General features: G+C 44.6%; 1 protein-coding gene across 1 annotated transcript in view; it reads right to left on the bottom strand.

The window, feature by feature from the left end:
- NCF4 (neutrophil cytosolic factor 4) overlaps positions 1-13,364 on the bottom strand; it is a 325,878-nt gene that overhangs the window by 226,853 nt on the left and 85,661 nt on the right. The window contains exon 2 of the mRNA XM_056524092.1: positions 4,184-4,237. The gene's annotated coding sequence lies outside the window, so the exon portion shown is untranslated. The remainder of the gene's footprint in view (positions 1-4,183; positions 4,238-13,364) is intronic.

Genomic DNA, 13,364 nt, shown 5'->3' with positions numbered 1-13,364 from the left:
AACATGTTTAGATGGTTCATGTCCTTGTCTTTATAACTTCTCCGCAGATTACATCAAGTATCTCAATCAGTTCGATATAATAGAGGACATCTAAAACAGGTAAATAGGAATAAAAACAAAAACTAAAACCTTACAAAAATGATGAAAAACTCAAATACTCATTTAATCCCTTTGGTGACATGGTATCCAACTCTACTATCCACCGGGTCTCCTTTCATGATAGGGCATTCATGGCATCTCCATCTCTACTACCCAGATAGAGTCTGTCAATTCCCTTAACTTTGAGGAGTCTCCAATTGGACTGATGGACCTCCCTGAAATGCCTGACCACCGGTTTTCCCCTCATACCAGGGTGGTCCATCCAGCCATCCTCGGAGGCCTTTTTGATGTCACGGATGTGCTCCATCACACGCAGTCTCAACTCGCGGGTGGTCATACCAATATAGGTTTTATTGCAAGGACACTGTGCATGATAGACCACACCCTTGGTCATGCAATTGATGATGTGGACAATCCGATATTTCCGTGTGCAATTCCAGTTCTCAAATTCTTATCTTGTGTGCATGACCACACAGGCCCCGCATCTGCCGCAAGCTCTACTGCCCCAAGGGGGACCTTTAGATCCAAGAATGTCTGGCTGTCTGAGGGATACATAATGACTCCTTACTAGTAAATCCCTTAAATTGGGAGATCTTCTAGACGTAACCAAGGGAGTTGACAGTAAAAGCTGTTTTAACTTATCATCTGTCATCAAAATCTGCCAGTGTTTGGACAGAACAGACCTCATTGCTGACCACTGTTTATTGTATCAAGATATAAATCTCGTCTCTCCTCTGGTATCATCCTTAGTATCCACTCTTTCTCGTTTGGTCACCAATAAGGACTGTCTGTCCATTTCTCTAACTGCCCCATAATCTCTCAGAAGATCATTTTTATTGTATCCCCTCACATGGAATCTCTTGATCATGTCACCAGCCTGTCTGTCATATAGATATTCACTTGAGCAGATCCATCGCGCCCGTATAAACTGGCCCCTTGGGATCCCTTTGATGGTGTGGGGCGGATGGGATGAATCTGCTCTAAGATAACTATTGACAGAGGTGGTTTTTCTGTAAATGTCAGTGGTAACTCATCCATCATTGCTAACTGTTAACTTGACATCCAGGAAGTCAATTTCTAGTCGTCCTTTCCTGCTCGTCAATTTAACATTCATGTCATTGTTTTGCAAATGGTCCAAAAATGTTTGCAGTTGTTCTAAGGGACCCTGCCCTACACATATCACGTCATCAATAAAACGACACCATAAAATGACTGACTCGTCCTATTCGTGGCCACCCTCTTGAATCATCACTCGCTCCCAAAATCCCATCCAGAGATTAGCATATGGGGGCGCACAAGGCGCCCCCATAACTGTGCCACTTATTTGCAGATAAAACCTGTCCTGAAATACAAAATAATTGTGCCTCAGGACAAAGTCCAAAAGCTCCAAAATTAGCTCTATCAAATCCGATGTTAAGTTACTGGTCTCTTAATCCATCTTCATGGGCAATGCACATATACAGTGACTCGACATCTTTTTTTTATTTTATTTTTTTTATTAAAAATGTAATACATACAAAGTCCATTAATGCTTACATCATTATCACAAAAGAAAAAAAACAAACGTATTCGTAAATTTCCCTTTAATACAAATTTTTGCTATAGGAGCTGAATAAACCATTTTTATAGCTTTTAAGAATAAAGTGCCCAAACTAAATCTTTCCACCACCCCAAAGAGGAAACCCCACTCCACCCTGTCGAACGCTTTGTTGGCGTCCAACGACAGGATGGAGCGGGGATCCCCTCCATGTGTTTGAATGTTAAGGAATGTCCTGTGTATATTAGAAAACATATTCCTACCTACCATAAAACCCCTTTGTTCTTGCCCTATCATCTCACCCAAAACCTTTTTTAATCTTCCTGCCCATCAGTAGTGATATAGGATGGTAATTCTCCATCTTTTCCCTGTTGCCCCCCTTCTTGGGGCTCAATATTATCACTGCTTCAGACATTGAAGGGGACACAGCCCCTCTTTCCAAGGATTCATTAATAATCTCCAACAAGCAAGGCAACAGAGACCCATGAAATCTTTTATAAAAATCAAATGAGAACCCATCAGACCCTGGGGTGGAATTCCCCGCACATGTTCTCAATGTTTCCTGGACTTCCCCCAGGCTAATCCCCTCATTCATTTTCCTCTTCCCCTCCTCATTTAAACTTGGCAGAACTCAATTTTGTAAGAATGTTTTAATCTCCGATTCTGATTTTACCCCTTCAGATTCATATAATGTTTGATAATACTCCATCGCTATCTTCCTTATCTCCTCTTGATCTGTTACTATTAATCCCTGCTTATTTTCTAAATTAGTAATTTCCGTATTTTCCCTTTGATTTTTTATTATACCAGAGAGCCACTTATTGGATTTCCCCCCTACCGCATAGCGTTTTTGTCCCCAGAAAAAATCCTATGTTGTGCCTTCTCAAGCATTAACTCTTTATATTCTTTTTGCGCTTGTTCCAGTTTTTCCCAGTTCTCCTCTCTGGCATCAGTTGCATAAACTTCCTCCAATTTTTTAATCTGATCTACCAAGTTATCTTCTTTCTTCCTTACTTTCCACCTAAACTGGGTTATATTTCGGGACAAAATCCCCCTCAAATATGCTTTCATAGCATCCCAAACGATAAATATATCGGCAGAACCTTTATTTGTAGCCCAAAACCATTTAATCTCCTCCTCTATACCCTTTGTCAAGTCTTCGACCTCAAACCAATGCGGATTAATATTTCTATTCATGTTCTGGGGGGGGACCCGATCTTCACAACCGAAACTACAGACCACCATGGAGTGATCAGACAGGCCCTTGGGCTCATAGACAATTTTTTTAATACCCCTTGCTCCACTATCATTGGCCAGAATCATATCGATACGTGATGCAGTTTTATGGCTCAAATTGAAACAGGAAACATTTTCTCGCAAAGGATTCAGGTTTCTCCATACATCTCTCCATCCTGCTTCTTTACAAAAGTCTGCCAGGACATTCCTCCCCTCCCTCATTACTCCTCCTCTCCGGTCCCTTTTGTTATCCATTACTGAGTTAAAATCCCCCATAATATATAAATCTTTATAATTTTTATCACTTAAAAAATTCACCAGATTAACCAATACCTCTGTTTTGAAAGGGGGAGGAATATAAACAAAAGCAAGAATAACTTGTACCATATTCCTCTCTACGTGGAGAAAAACAAATCTCCCTCTATCATCACAGCGAGCATTTTTAACCTGCATATTCATTTTACCGTGAATCAACACCGAGGCCCCCGATGAGTAGTTTGTTCCAAACGAGTGGAATTCCTGAACAGCCCATTTGTTTTTCATTAGATGGACAGATTCTTTTGTTAAATGTGTTTCTAGCAAACATACCACTGCAGGTAGATAATTTTTAACCCTATCCATAATAGCTACTCTTTTCTTCCTCTCCTTAATACCTCTAATATTCCATACTAACATTTTACCTCCTTGGCTACCCTGGGTCCCCATACTCTTTTACTCCATCATCTCTACTTCTAACCGATTTCCAGGCTGTCTTATTTTCCTTTGTGAGTTCTTCCTGCACTTTCTCGATGCTTTGTAGTTTACCGTCCATCTGGGGCACCATGTTCTCTATTTTCCCCACTCTTTCTTTCACCTTTTTTATATCTTCATGGATAAAACTCACGTCTGAGCTGAGGCTGCCCACTTGAACTATTAAGTCTTCTAATGCTTTATTACTTTTTTCCACACCACTTAATATGGAAGTTAGCATAGAATTATTCACATCTTCACTCTCTCCCTCCTCTGTTACTCCTTCCTCCTGAAGAGCTGCATATCTAGAGCCATACATGCTATCCCCATGTCTTTGTGTTCTGGTTTTTATTGTTTCTTTAGGTGATTTTAGAAATGTATCCATTTTGCCTGCTTCTCCTGTAACATTCCCGCCTGATCTCCTAGGCTGGATCTTGGGAGCCATATTAATTTGTTTGGCTTTTTTATGTTATACTCAAGGAAAACACCTGCACAGAAAAGAGGCAAAAAAAGGTCCATAGTGCTTTTTTACCTTTTCCCCCCCTTGAGGCGTGAAGGTTTTTTAAAAAGTAATAGACTTACAGTTCGGTTGTTCAACTCTGCAGGCTCTAAGCTGTAAATCTTGATGCATACGTCCTGCAAAAAAACATACACCATTCAATAACAGAGAGTCACCAGCTCATCTTTCTTCAGTGGGTTATTTTATAAATTCAGACAGAGCAGTACTTTTCAATATACACCTCCTCCTCTCTACCGATGCCTTCGGATAACACGTTTTTGTTTCACCTTGGGGGTAGCTGAAAATTTCCCCTACATAAGGTAATCAGCTTATATAACCAGTCCTCGGACTGCCGATCATATTCACATATACTCTTAACAACATTATCCATATAGAGGAGGGGTAGCTGGAGGATTATAAGGGGTATAGAGATATAGGGAGGGGGGGAAGTCACTTTTTAGTTCCAAAACTGTGATAGCTCCGATACACCTCTGCCCCCCCTCCACCACTTTCAGTACAGTAGCTCATCCAGATTTCTCGATCTCACATGCTTATCCTGTCATCTGTAACTAGGGTGAGGAAGTATACCCCACCAGTCTCTCATAGACTGCCATTGCCAGCCTGCATTTCAGAAAAGCTTTCCTGCAACGGACTTCAGTTAAAAGGAATAGATTCAAGCTCACCACCGCTTGGTCCCTTCCCACCAGTCTGGCGCTGATCCTGGCCTCTGTTACCCGAGCTGATTGCAGGGCTCCCGGAGCGGCCAGCGTGTTCCGTCGCACGCCAAGCCCGCTCACGTGGTCCCCCAAGCTGCTTGCGCTCCGTCTCCTCCTCTTCTTCCTGCCGGATCTCTTTTCTGCTGTCTGTGCGCCTCTCAGCCCGTTCACCTCCACCACCACTGTCCACTGCAGCGAAGCCGCCACACCCCCTCCCACACCGGACACCTCCATCTCCATACCACAGCGGGGAGAAGATCCGTCCGTCAGGTGGTTTCCTTTTTTCTTTTTTCTCTCTTTCCTCTTTTTCTTTCTTTTTTCGCCCTAGTCAGGGACGTTCGTCCCGGGGTCAGCATCATGCCTCCTGGGGGGGGGGGGAGAGGAGGGAGAGAGCCCTGGAGCGGACGGAGCTGACGAGATCACATCCTCTCGTCACGTGACCACCGCCTAGTCACCGCCATCACTAGTCAAAATGACCATGTCATTCTCCAGCCGCATACCATCAAAGCCTTTTAACACGTCCGTCGAGTCACGTAAATACGAAGGTAGTGTCTCAACCAATGGTTTTAGGTAAAAGTCTATGAACTGACATGCTGTTTCACACAAACCCCCGTTCCCCGATACAATAAGGCGACCAGGGGGGCACTGGATGTCTTCATGTATTTTAGGTAACATGTAAAGCGTAGGTACCTTAGGATGAGCTACCACTAAACCTTCATACATTTTCTTGGATATGATCCCTTCCTCAAATGCTCTTTTTAAGATAAATTCCAGCTCCCTGCTAAACACGGCTGTTGGATTACGGGGGAGTAATTTGTAAGTACGAACATCACTCAATTGACGTTTGACCTCACGTTCGTACATGTCACCAGGCCAAATGAACACGTTGCCGCCCTTGTCCGCAGGCTTATATATAACATCCTTCATCCCTCTGAGTTTCTTCAGAACCATCCATTCTCGAACCGTCATATTATCAACATGATTTCTCTGGATGGCTCTGAAGTCCTCGGAGACCATTTTTACAAAAATGTCAATCTGCGGACAAAGCGACAATGTGGGAAAGGTCTTGGATTTTTTGCAAATACCCTCCAGGACGGGATCAGGAGTGTCCCCCTGAGCCTCATTCCATAACTCCTCCATCATATCTATTACTTGATCATCACTTAGGGTCATGGACTCACTCCCAAAGCTCTTAGAGACTTCATGATATTGCCGCAGCATAATTTTGCGGGCAAATAGGTGTAAGTCTTTGACTGCCTCAAAATAATCAAAATCCAAAGTCGGTGAGAAAGTCAAACCCTTTGCAAGGACATGTAACTGATCTGGTGTAAAAGTACGTGTGGAGAGATTGATTACCTTTAATGTCTCCGACGTCTCTGATTGTTCCGGGGTGCACCCTGCCGACGACCGGCATCCTGGTTTCTTGTCATGACTGGCAGCTGTTCGCCAGTTTCCTCCCTGACCTCCTCGGGTTGTCGTCTGTCTAAAAAACGATCCCCTACATTGCTTGGAATAGATGAGAAGGAGGAAGACCGAGACAATGCTCGCCCAGTGCCATATCTTTGCCATCTGTAAGCAGTGTTATTCAAATAGTCACCCTGGTCTCGCTTCAATTTACGTATCTTTTAAGCCTGGATTTCAGCTTCCCACTTTTTAAACTCTCTCTCAAGTTCAGTTTCAAAAGCACTCAACTTATCAGAGCTAAGTTCCTTACTCAATTTATCTTTAAGTTTATCAATCTCACTCTCCAAATCCTCTAGAGATTTCTTGTCCAAGCCTATTAACAGCTCTAAAAATGTCCTAGAGCAGATTTTACATGAATCCTCCCACCTGGATTTGAAAACAGAATCCTCTAATGGAAAGGATGGGAATAGCTGTACCCTTAATCCCCTTGGTATAATGTCTTTTTGTAAATAGTTTTCCAGAGTGGCTTTGTTTCACCACATCTTGGTACGTTTTCTAAGTAAATGTTTTAGCTGAGTATGAGCTTCTCTAATATTGGTATTGGTATCCGTGTCATTCATGTGAGTGGTAGTTCCATCAAATATACATCCAAGCTGTGTAACCCATGCTTGATCACGTGATCGACAATCCATATATTTAACTGGATCTGCCAGAAAAATACAAAACAAATCACTAAACCTACAAAATTCTAGCAGCAACCACTTGTATTGCTCATCAACAGTATTGTTGAACAACAACTGTATTAAACCTACAACCAACACTTTTGCAGTAAAAAAAAAATCACTGGACCCATACCAGTATCCAAGTATCAAAAAACAATCTTTATTAAGTCCATGCAAAATGACAAAAATTTCCACCCATTAAAATCACCCACCCTTAAAATACATGCACCCCAAACAAAGTGGAGAGCAGTGCCAGCAACAATCCTAGAGGAAAAAACAATTTCACAGTTCTAACATGTAAATGAAAAAATAATATTACACATCCTTAAAAAAAATTTCTCTGACTAGAGATAATTCCTTCCTCCGAAGATAATGTGAGTAAAACATTAGACACTTTAAAGCCTTCTAGACATTTTTTTAAAGCTTTCTAGACATGTATGAAGCTCACTAGACATTGATAAAGCTCACTAGACATTTATGAAGCACACTAGACATTTATGAAGCTCACTAGACATTGATAAAGCTCACTAGACATTGATAAAGCTCACTAGACATTTATGAAGCTGTCTAACATTTAGTCTCAAGCTCCCTAGATTTTAATACAGCTCTCTTTACATTTAGTCTCAAGCTGTCTAGACATTTTTGAAATCTCACCACATTTTCTTTTTTTTTCTTTCCACGATGAGTCACCTGTTAGTACACAAAAAGTTATACTGGCTTGCCTGAGGCTATCTACCAATAAGTTTAGCTGCTAGGGTCTATTGGCTACACGCTACTTACCCCTAGAACACAACAGAATAACCTTACCTAGGTTACCTTTAGAAATACGTGTATAATTTTTAGCTCACAAGAGCACCTACTGGCCAGGTAGTGAATCTCACACACGTAATAAAGAAAAAGAGAAAGTTAGTGTACATAACAGTGGCAGGAATTGAATATCAATAGGCTACAATTCCTAAAGTGTTTCTTGAGTGTGAGATATATTTTTGTGTGAGCTATTTAAGGTACTATGTGTGCAAGTACTGCTTAAAAGTTAGTCTTGATACCTTAAGGGTAGTTTACCCTGAGTAGTCCTTTGAGACCAGTACTAGCGATTGGCGACTGTAATGCTACTCTCGGAGGAGACGGGAGAGTCACCCATTTAGCAACTACTAAAACACCTTTTAAATGTTTCTACTGTATGTACTTGTGTACAAGAATTACTTACAATTCTTCCCTTTCTGTGCATCTAGCGGACATTTTTCTGTGTACAACACTTACTTACTTTTTGTGTACACAGACACAAAGCTATTTATTCTGTGTACAAGAACCATATACATTTTTATTACACAGACTTACATATTTATTACCACTTCAACAAAGTTCAGGCGCATACACCTGATAAGTGCAATTTTTAGCAAGAAAGTCTTATGAATATAGGGATATATATACAAAACGGGCGTGTAAGGATCTGCAGTCCACCTACACTAGGAGTCCAGTGATAAACACGGCCTTACCACAATCAGCCGGGCACACAACTTACGAATCTCCTACTGGCTAGGAGTCTCTTGACCTAATGGTCAGGCACAAAGCTTAGTGGTTACGTTGCTGAACTTGGAACTGGAACAGTCTTAGCATAGTCCTGCTAGGCACATTTGTCTTGAACTTTTCTGTTACTGAAAAATAAAAGAGGTTAGCAAAAAGAAACATAACAGACATCACATGACAGTTCTTCAGAAGACATTCCTCCGAACTCTTTCTGTTCCTCTTCTAGACCCCCTAGCTCTTCCAACATCAGGGTCTGGCTGGGAGTTAATATAACTCTCCCACACCACATTGGTGAGAGTAGAGTGGGTTATAGTGGGATTCAAAGTGACCAGGGGTTTACTGGTCGCCCAGGTTACTGGGATCAAGGTTGATGCCAAAGGTTTTAGCCCCATCTCCATGTCAGGAGAGGGCCACAGCACTTTTGTTGGTACCCTGGAAGCAGGCAAACTCTCATTGCTCCGAGAGGGCCTAGGTAGGGTCTTTGGTGCCCGAAGTTTAGGCCTACTTTCCTGGTCCTGGGCAGGCCTTGGCACTTTGCTGTACACTGAAAAAGATGACTGTTGTTGAAGAAGCTCCTCCTCCTTGAGTACGCTGGTGTAGGCATCAGGAGCAGGCCATTTCGGCCTCAGCTGGAAGGGATCCGATTCCCAATCTGTAGAGGGGAAGTATTTGAAGGGAAGTTGTGTTGGAGCTGTTGGTCTGGTGACCGCAGCAACCCATTCTCCTCGCAGGCGCCGGACGGGGGTGCATTCCACGATTTCACCCACCTCCAGGGAATAGAACTTTTTATGAAGATGTGGCCTCTGTACTGCTCGACGGTTTACGAGGAGGGTTTGCCCTGTGTGGCAATCTATGAGTGTTCCATACCCTTTGACCTTGTCGAACTTGGCCACAGTTGCTCTTCTTCGTTCAAAGGGCTCCTCCCCTTCTCGGGGATGATGCCACTTGTGGATGAACAGTGCCTCCATCTCTTTAGTGTTCTCCTGATAACAAATTCTCTCCTCAGGAGGCCAATGCACATGCTTAGGGGCATACAGTTCTCTGTGTCGAGCCTCCATTTTGTCCATCAACTCAGCCAGCTCGGCTTCCGGAGGGGCCCTTTAAATAAATCTAGGATTCCTGGGTCCCACAGAGATACGCCGTTGTTCTCTAATCTGGAACTTGAGTGTGTAGATTTCAAATTTGAAAGCGGTGACTTGAAACTTGAGCGCATTAATCGGAAATTTGAGTGCGTTGATCGGCAGCTGAAGTGAATCTATACAGGACTTCAATTTGGCAATCTGGCGTCTCAGAGTCCTGTACTGCTCCGGCTCTTTACAACTTTCAACCCACTGTCACACTCTGCGCTTTTACGGGCGCTGCACTATGTGCTTTTGCAGGTCTCCGGCTCTAGACTCCGGCAAAATGACCGCAACGGCACCGAGGGCTTCGGTGGGTGGGGTCTCTGGTTCACGCGTGCGGGAAGGCGCCGCTCTAGCTTTAACTCTTTCCAATGCGAATTGTAACTCCGCTGTACTCTTCGCCTCCCCCCTTACTTTTCGTGCGCACCTCTTCTCATATGCTAGAATATGATTCACAGTTCATTAACACAGTCTCTTATATTGGGGGGAGTACACTTTCACTAGTGGCAACAGCAGCAGGCACACACCCGAATCCTGTTCGTCAGACGCCAAAAATGCTTTGTGGTAAGCCTCGGGGGGGGGGGGGTATAGGGTAGCTGGGGTGTTGCTGAGGAGGTATCAGGGGTTTATTAACCCTTGTCACTCGTGACGCCATGGTGAAGGGTTCAATGCTGAGGTAATGCTGGGCCTATCGCCACCCTTCCCAAGAGCGATAGGTGAGTGCAGAATAACGGATTGTCCACATCCAGTGCTTAGCTGAAAACTTGATGAAACTTTACTGAAGGTTTTCTGTAACATGCAGTAACCGGTAACAGTCCAGATAACAGAGTCTATATACAGCTGAGCAGCGATTGACAGTGGTTGGGACCGGGTAAGTTCTCTTTAGTTTAGGATGATTTTGTAGCATAGATCCGCTGGATTTAGGGGTAGGTTTAGGTCCAGTGATCTTGCAGAGTTAGAGGGGAATTGTAAGAACTCACAGTCTTTAGCGTAGGCCGAGGCCACAAGGCTTTGGCCTAGTAATTGTCTTTGGAAGTTGCAGAGGTCCTACCTCATCCAGTGTCAGCAACCCAAGAGAACGATTATTGGCTGCAGCTCCCTTATATGGGCAGGGGCTGAGCGGTTTTGGATTGGTCCATAACAGCTGTCACTCACCGTTACATGGCATTGTGGGTGAACACCTGACACAAGAACCACCGAAGGTCCTTCAACAAACCATAGAGTTCTGAACACCGAGTCACATGACCTAAGGTCCTGCAACGCTAACAGGTAGGCATTTAAATATACATATTTACGCTGATATTTATATGAATATTAGCTAACTGAGGGGGGATGAGGGGCTAACTAGAAAAGAGGGACCCCACCGTTCCTAGGAACTCTGACTTTGAGAACCTTTACCAAGGTACGGTATGCAATACGGTACCGGGACACCACAAGGAAATCGGAGGAAGGGTGGATAAAGGCACAAGGGGATTAATATGGAGGGGGGGGATAATCATCATCCCCCCTCCATATTAATCCCCTTGGGCCATTATCCCTCCTCCCTCTGATCCCCTTTTGCCATTATCCCTCCCTCTCCCTCCATCTTAATGCCTTGTGCTATTTTTCTCCGCTCAACGTCAGGGGAGGTCACACGGCAACCACGCAGCTCCCTAACAGTAGCCGCGGCCGCGCTACTGCACAGAGGGCTGCCGTGGCCATTCTCCACTATGCACTGAGAAATACTGGCCAATACATGGCCGGAATTTGTCAGCGCATTGGTGTACCCCCCAAACAACCGGTGGTGCACCTTTAGGGTTACACGTACCACCGGTTGAGAACCCCTGGTCTACTCGCTTCATTCCGGGGGAGAGCAGGGGTTTCAGGGGTCCCAGAGGTCGGACCCCTTGCAATCTAAAACTTATCCCCTATTCTTTGGATAAGGGATAAGCTTTTTTGCATTCTCCTTTAATCACTCCTTTACAGTTGGGGTTTTTATCAGAAAGCCATACTCTAAGAATTAATAATTTGGCACAGAAGGGAACCATTAGGATCAATTTTCCATGCTTTTGCCAGCTTTCCCGGCTACCCAAGATCATCTGCATAACTGAGTATTCAAATTCTTGATTTAGAATTGTGGTTAATAGTCTGGAATACTCAGGGGTGTACCTAGAGAATTTGGCACCCGGGACGGACCCTTTGTTTGGCACCCCCCCAACCACATTCCTCCTTAATTACACCCCCCCACCCGCACCCCCCTTAATTAAACCCCACTCCCTCCCCCCAATTACACCCCCCCTTAATTAGACCCCCTCCTTCCCCTGCCCTCCCTTCCCTTAATTACACACCTCCCTTCACATATAATTATTTGCTTGCATTTTGATGATGCCTCCGTCCGACCGCTGGTGATGGATCCTTCCACTCCTTTAAAATATCCGTGAAGGCGGCGTCAGCGTCGTGACATCACGTTGCGCACTGCCGCAACACTTCTCCCCATGCTGCTCTGACTCCACAGATGCAGGTGCCTGGCGGAAAAGTGCCACGGTCGCAGTTTCTCCTCATTAGGTAGCATAGATTCCCCACATTAGGTAGCATAGATTCCCCACATTAGGTAGCATAGTTTCCCCACATTAGGTAGCATAGATTCCCCACATTAGGAAGCATAGATTCCCCACATTAGGTAGCATAGATTCCCCACATTTGGAAGCACAGTTTCCCCACATTAGGTAGCATAGATTCCCCACATTAGGTAGCATAGATTTCCCACATTAGGTAGCATAGATTCCCCACATTAGGTAGCATAGGTTTCCACATTAGGTAGCATAGATTCCCAACATTAGGAAGCATAGATTCCACACATTAGGAAGCATAGATTCCCCACATTAGGTAGCATAGATTCCCCATGTTAGGAAGCGCAGTTTCCCCACATTAGGTAGCATAGATTCCCCACATTAGGTAGCATAGTTTACCCACATTAGGTAGCATAGATTCCCCACATTAGGAAGCGCAGTTTCCCCACATTAGGAAGCATAGATTCTCCACATTAGGTAGCATAGATTCTCCACATTAGAAAGCACAGTTTCCCCACATTAGGTAGCATAGATTCCCCACATTAGGAAGCCACATTAGGAAGCATAGATTCCCCACATTAGGTAGCATAGTTTTCCACACTAGGTAGCATAGACTCCCCACATTAGAAAGCACAGTCTCCCCACATTAGGTAGCATAGATTCCCTACATTATTAGGGAAGCGCCGTTTCCCCACTTAAGGAAGCATAGTCGTCCCCCAACTCCTGACAAGCACACACACACACACACATAGACAGACACACACATACAGACACACCACACACACACACACACACATAGACAGACACATATAGACACACACACACACACACACATAGACAGACACACATAGACACACATACCTGGCAGCGTTTCTTCCCTCCGGCAGCAGCCTGACGAGTGACGTCACTGACGTCCTCCTGCATGGGTCTGCGGAGGGATGTCACTTGCACAACATCCCTCATCAGACCCGGGCCGGCCACCAGCACAGCTGCAAATGGGGGTCGAGGGGGGCACCCCGGTCACTCCACCAGGCTGGTGTCGCCTGGTTCGGTCCGCACCCCAGCCGCCACACCACTGGATTGGGGGGGGGGGGGGGTGGGTGACTCTGTCATGGCACCGCCCTTGTGAGTGGCACCCGGGGTGGGTCGCACATCCCGCCGCCCCCCCTCCCCCTTGGTACACCACTGGGAAACTATATTCCAATATTTCTTAGTTTCTGAACAG

Source organism: Hyla sarda, chromosome 6 (assembly GCF_029499605.1).
Source record: "Hyla sarda isolate aHylSar1 chromosome 6, aHylSar1.hap1, whole genome shotgun sequence".
Lineage (NCBI taxonomy): Eukaryota > Metazoa > Chordata > Amphibia > Anura > Hylidae > Hyla > Hyla sarda.
The sequence above is the reverse complement of the archived record's forward strand: the minus strand, read 5'-3'. Positions and strand labels throughout refer to the sequence as shown.